Source organism: Diaphorina citri, unplaced genomic scaffold, assembly GCF_000475195.1.
Source record: "Diaphorina citri unplaced genomic scaffold, Diaci psyllid genome assembly version 1.1 scaffold962, whole genome shotgun sequence".
In the NCBI taxonomy this organism is placed as follows: domain Eukaryota; kingdom Metazoa; phylum Arthropoda; class Insecta; order Hemiptera; family Psyllidae; genus Diaphorina; species Diaphorina citri.
The window spans coordinates 24,478-31,004 of NW_007378393.1; positions in this window are offsets into that span (position 1 = coordinate 24,478).

Below are 6,527 nucleotides of genomic sequence, written 5' to 3' on the forward strand. Positions count from 1 at the left end.
TTTCCGTTAAAGTTTTCCACTTACACATCAATATTGAAAGAGGAACACTAAGGAGAGGAAACGTTAAAATCGAGCAACTTGATTCCTTCGCTCAAATATGCAAAAAGAAAGAAAGAAAAAAAGTTAAGCATCTATTTCCCTAATACAAATAGTAAACCTAAATAAAAAGTAATTCAAAAGTTTCAGAATTTCCTGTAAAGTTCCAAGTTGAGATTTAAAAAAAAAAAAACTTTTTCCCTCCTCTCTCTATTTTCCTCCCTCCCTCACTCTCTCGAATAAAAAGAATTTCAATATTTAATATGTACAAGAAAAGAATAGGGGCAGAGCGCAGAGGGGACAGATATGAAATAATGTTATGAACCTAAATCCAACATGAACTTGAAGGGCGTCGTCAAAAGAACCCAGAACCCTAGCATTGGGCTCCTATCACCTTCAATGACCGTGGTAAGTACTTTTCGAACAGAACCACAATCCTTTTGATGGAACCCTAACGAACAAGCTAAAGTCCCGTCCAAATCCCAAATGAAAAAAAAAAAAAAAAAGAAGCCAGTCCAAAGGTATAAAAAAAAATGTTTCTATAGTTCAGGAATAAAGGTGAACACACACGAATAAAGGTGAATCAGGAATAAAGGTGAACACACACGACTAGGGTTTCCAGACGTCCGGGTTTTCCCGGACATGTCCGGGTTTTTACATGTTTGTCCGGCGTCCGGGGGGATTTTTGACTTGCTCTGTGTTTACATGGGAAATTCTTATGCAGAAGCCAATTGTGCAATATTTATTTCCAGTGGAAACTCAGCATGACTTCTACCTTCTACCCATTCTCTTAGTACACCCCAAGCATAAATATTTAATCAATAAGTAGGTACCTATATCAATAGTTACCTGACATAATGCCATAATTGTGTAAGATACTTGCTCTGTGTTTACACACAGAAAGTCATGGGAAATTCTTATGCAGAAGCCAATTGTGCAATATTTATTTCCAGTGGAAACTCAGCATGACTTCTATCTTCTACCCATTCTCTTAGTACACCCCAAGCATAAATATTTAATCAATAAGTAGGTACCTATATCAATAGTTACCTGACATAATGCCAATGTGGTGGAACATTTAGATCGGCATTTCCTGGGTTTGCATACATGGATATGTAATCCAAAGGATCAGGTCCTCCCAACCTAAAAAAAGAATGAAGTAAAATAATAATCAATGAAAAAATACGACTGATAAGTTGTTCTAACTTGAATGAATATTTATTCTTATTCTTTGGCAAAAGCATTTCCTGGGTTTGCATACATGGATATGTAATCCAAAGGATCAGGTCCTCCCAACCTAAAAACAGAATGAAGTAAAATAATAATCAATGAAAAAATACGACTGATAAGTTGTTCTAACTTGAATGAATATTTATTCTTATTCTTTGGCAAATGAAACAAAGTTAGGTACCTAATCCAGGGGTCATCTTGTATTCTTGTCAATCTTTTGAATTGCCACTTTCATTTTGTAGCAATGAAATTAAACAATTTATTTAAGTATGGTTGCTGTTACTACAATAGAAGCATTACAAACTTCTTTTCTTGTCTAAACACCAGTTCTTCTTACAGTTCCAACAATCCCTCGACCAACAACAATTGAATTTGTTTGGTAAACTTTGAATATTTTTCCAAGTTCTACACTTCATAGAAGCATTCATTTGATCTATCGTTTCTTACTATCGGACACTCAACACTCAAGTTTGCTTATTTTGTTATGTGATTACAATTAATAATTTTATTACCTTCACATCCAGAGTTTACAATGTCTTACTATCGGACACTCAACACTCAAGTTTGCTTATTTTGTTATGTGATTACAATTAATAATTTTATTACCTTCACATCCAGAGTTTCTACACAAGTTCAAGGCATACAAGGCAAACTTTTAGCTTTTGGGGTATGATGGAATTATGAAGATCTATAATCTATCACTTTGAAGATCTCACACAGTATTTTCTTCATACGTACCAGAATTTGACAACAGCAGTAACTTGCAAGGGATTTTTTTGCACAAACGAAAAAAAATGTGCAATAATATTGAGCGTCTATGGGGGCTACCATCAATATACATATTGTGCAACCCGGTTTGCGCAATAATATTGCACGTCTAGGGGCCGCTTAAAAGCCGGGTTAGGCTTGTAAGAATGTGCGAGTTCTGAGTTTAAATGTCAGGATTTTTCCTGTGGTCTTGTTGTTTGTTCGACCCATTACTTTTGAACGGTTTGTCTAGTTTTGATGAAATTTGACAAATAACATGATGGTTTCAAATCCAAGGGACATTTGTTCAATATTTTGTGGACTTGGTAGGACCTTTGGAGACTCCGTAAGCTCTTTTTCTCAGTGATTTCCAACAGTCCTGTTGATTAGACTACAGGACTACTTAATTTATTGAAACTATGTATGTTCTGTATTTAGCTATTTAATGTACAATGCTTATGGTGCCCGAGACCGATAGATATGACGTGTCAATCTTAGCCTAAAGATATCTTGCTTTGGGGTAAAATTGAGACATATCTACTGAAATATTTGAATTCCTCTTGATCCCTTATCTATTAGGACAATAAAAAACCCATTTTAATATCGTATTATTCACTTTATAGAGCATTAAGCAGAGGGCTCAGTTTATAGATATAGAGCATATGCAGAGGGCTCTTGTTCTTTTTTCTTAATGACTTTCAACTTGTGCATACTTAGTGGTTAAAATAGTCTAGTGCAGTTCTAGTGGTCAGGTCTACGACTTACAGGGTCCGAGGAGTGCAATGGACCATCTAAAATTTAAATATTCCCACCTATTCCCCGATTTTGAATATTTGGGCAGTGAATCCAATACTTTCTAATCACATATAGTATGGGGTCCCTCTACAAAATTCAATAAATATTGAAAATTGATTAGTTTGATAGGGGGCGGGGGTTTACCCACCATTCGGTGACAATATTACAGCCTCACATAGAAATAGAACTGATTCACACTGAAAAAAGTCGGAGAAAGCCAGCAGCACTCAGTTCTCTCTCTTGGAAAAAAATTGGACCGAATGCAATACTTTCATTACTAGTATAGCTCGCTATACTATAGTAATAGAAAGTAAAAAAATAATAAACGGGAAGAAGTTAATGCCTGAGGCATTCTCTACCACTTAACCTACACCTGGTATGAATGGTAACACTGGAAGTGTGCAGTGCACTTAATTAAAATTAAGTACAATGATTTTAATCCCACACAGACTAAAAAAAAAAAAAACTTGACTCTAGTTTTTTATGTACATAATTATTTTATACTGCACATTTGCTTTCTGAGCTTAAAATCTTTGTTTCAAGTGTTTCTATGTATGACCTATTTTTATATTTATTTTTTTAATTTCTATCTGGATCAGCTGGTTTTGTTTCTAGTTTACTCTTAGAAAGTTTCTAATTGCTCTTAATAAAATAATGATTTTTATAATCTCGTAATTGGATGAATTCAAGTTCAAGGGAGACCAAAAGTTCTTATCTCTTTACTTAAAGTAGGTAGGTACGATAAGACACTACAGGGTTGAATGTTGGAGATTGCCCTAGGAAATAATTTCGCGACTAAAATATTTTTAGGCTCGAAATTACATCCCACCATTTCTAGGACAGTTTCTACTTAGGTATATTACTTATCAGGGCCCCGTTTCATGAAACTTATAAGTCCTGTAATACAGGGAAATTGCCTCTATTAAAGCCAAATTTTAAAGATGGTCGTTTCACTTCGTTTCAATTCTTGACTTATTTTATGTGTCTTACGTATTCTTGAGAGTCAATTTTTCTTCCTTGAGAATTCAAGCAACGAGTGTCCATGATAAAGTAAGTCTAATTATGTGTCTTACGAAAAAAATGTTTGTTTGGGCCACTTTTACTGAGCCAATTGAGAGACAGACAGTCCTGTAACTGCTACGGTCATCATATCAGGCTTTCATGCCTGACCATTTCGCTGGGATTTCACATGCCTGACCATTTTGCTGGGATTTCACATGCCTGACCATTTCGCTGGGATTTCACATGCCTGACCATTTCGCTGGGATGCTACATGCCTGACCATGCGGACACAGATTAACACCGCATTCCAAATCGATTATTTTTCCGATTGGTTGCAGACGATCAAGCTTTCCAACGCAACGGTGCGGTGCAAGTTTTATCGCTTTTAGGGTTGCTGTCGAATGCTTAAAATTGCATGCTTGGGAATTTCAGTTCTGGACACACAAGAACTGTCAAAACTTCACTCCTGCTTGAATACATATGTGCATCTTTCCTCCTAACTTGGAAATTTTCAAAATAGTCAAGTTCTACTCTGTACGGACACAGATTACCACCGCATTCCAAATCGGTTATTTTTCCGATTGGTTACAGACGATCAAGCTCTCAACGCAACGGTGCGGTGCAAGTTTTATCGCTTTTAGGGTTGCTGTCGAATGCTTAAAATTGCATGCTTGGTAGTCTGCAGCCACCTTTGGGGTACTAAATTTTCGTAGCACCGAAAGGGAATCAATGAAAATGGCAAACGAAATAAATTATATTATTTTCTACAATAACACCACAGTTTTTTTTTCTTAGTCAGGAATTCAGGGCACAAATTTTCAGAGCGCAGAGCGAGCAATAAAAAAATAGAAGCAACACATATTATTTAAATTTATTGACTCCAAGGGATAATTCAAAAGGTTCAACTTTTGCTTTATAAACCAGTAAATATGTACCTATGTCTTGAAATAACAAAGATGCATTACTATAACTTTGACAATCGTTCTATTCTTTGGGGTTTCCATAAGAAGCTTTCCACAGGTTAAGGATTGTCAAATTGTCACGGAGATATTCAGTGAAGTCAGAATATGGAATCCAATTTGTCTCGAAAGAACCAATCTATCCACGGGTTATTAATTTTCACGATATATTTGCTCTCACAATACACGACCAAATCCGGCTCGAAAGGACCAAAATAATTTTGGTCTTTCGGGCCGGAAATAACTTTATTCAGATTTAGGCGAAAATAATCAAAGTACAGAAGGCATGTCCTACCTTTCTCTGCAGATGATGATGGATCTGCGGTGGTAGCTGCTGAGTGGTGACAAACGTGGCCAGTGTTGCCGCTGTGGAAGGCAGGGGGAGAACGGTCTGAGGATGAAAGGCATTAGGATGGGGGTGGGGATGATATGCGTGGGGGGGTAAGGCGGGGAGGGCGACCATCTTGTGGAGGGGCACACCCCAGGGGAGACTCAGCCAGGTGGCAGCAGTGCCAAGGCCCTGATGATGCATGGTGGAAGGATTTCGGTTCGCTGCTTGTTGGTCTGGATTATATTGCGTACAATTTCATTAAATTTATCCTGAAATCAGAAGAATTGAAGTTCAAGTCAGTTATGACTGGTGTGATATCGAGTGCCTTTATATTAAAAAGGATTTTCAAAGCAACAGTTAAACGAAATCGAAAACTTTAATACACCTTTAGAATTCACCAAAACCAAGAGTAATCATAATCAAAATCAGCTGATACACGAAGAAATCCTCTCGTAGAAAGGTGTATAATAGATAATAATAGGATAAGAGGAGTAATTTCATACTCTTCAACTCTAAGAGATATGACAAGCGCCATTCTAAACACAAGGACAGGTACTCCACAAAATCATAACTTGTGATAAAAGTTGCCAACATAAATTCCAAGCTCCAAGCTGAGAGAAAAGAAAAGTTTCATCCGACACCTATAAGTGCAAATAGAAATAAAATCCTAATTAAATTACCTTTCTAGGTTACTTCTCAAGGTAAAAAAACATCAAGATAGTTCCAGTAAAGAAGAAAATCTTATTGTTATTATTTAGCACTTTCTCGTCTGGCGCTCTCCATGTGTTGTTGCACAGAAGTTGATCATTGGGGAGATTATAGGAGAGCTTTTCTTTGTTCTAACGCAAACACAAATGCACTTAGCTCGGGGTGTCTTTATTTTTCTCAACTCTGAATGGGACGTCTTTTTCAAGCACGTAGAAAAAATCTATTTCTATCTTGCTAATTAAAAATGTAACCTAGTTTACAAGTTATATTTTATGTAGCATTAGCTCTTTCCCTGCGAAGTTTAAGTTCATTAGGAGATTTTCGTTCTCTCAGCTCCCTAGTCGACTCAACAGTAGCGCTGGGGGTAAAGTATCTGACAGTCTGACTCTCTTACTTCCATCACCTTCTATCTCTCCCTTCTATAATTTTCTATCTACCAGATTCTAACTCTCTCTCTCTCTCTCTTCCCCCTAGCCCAAATCACCTTTCTCTCTCTTTCACTCCTTCACTTATTATTTTTTATCTCTCCCTCTCTCTCTCTTTCTCTCTCTCTCTCTTACCACCTTCTCTCTTCTCCTCCTATATCTCTCCATCTTTCCTTATCCTTCATCACCTATTTTCATCTTTCTCTCTCACTCCTTCATCACTTATTATTCTCTCTCTCTCCCTCTCTCTCTCTCTCTCTCTCTCTCTCTCTCTCTCTCTCTCTCTTCCCTCCC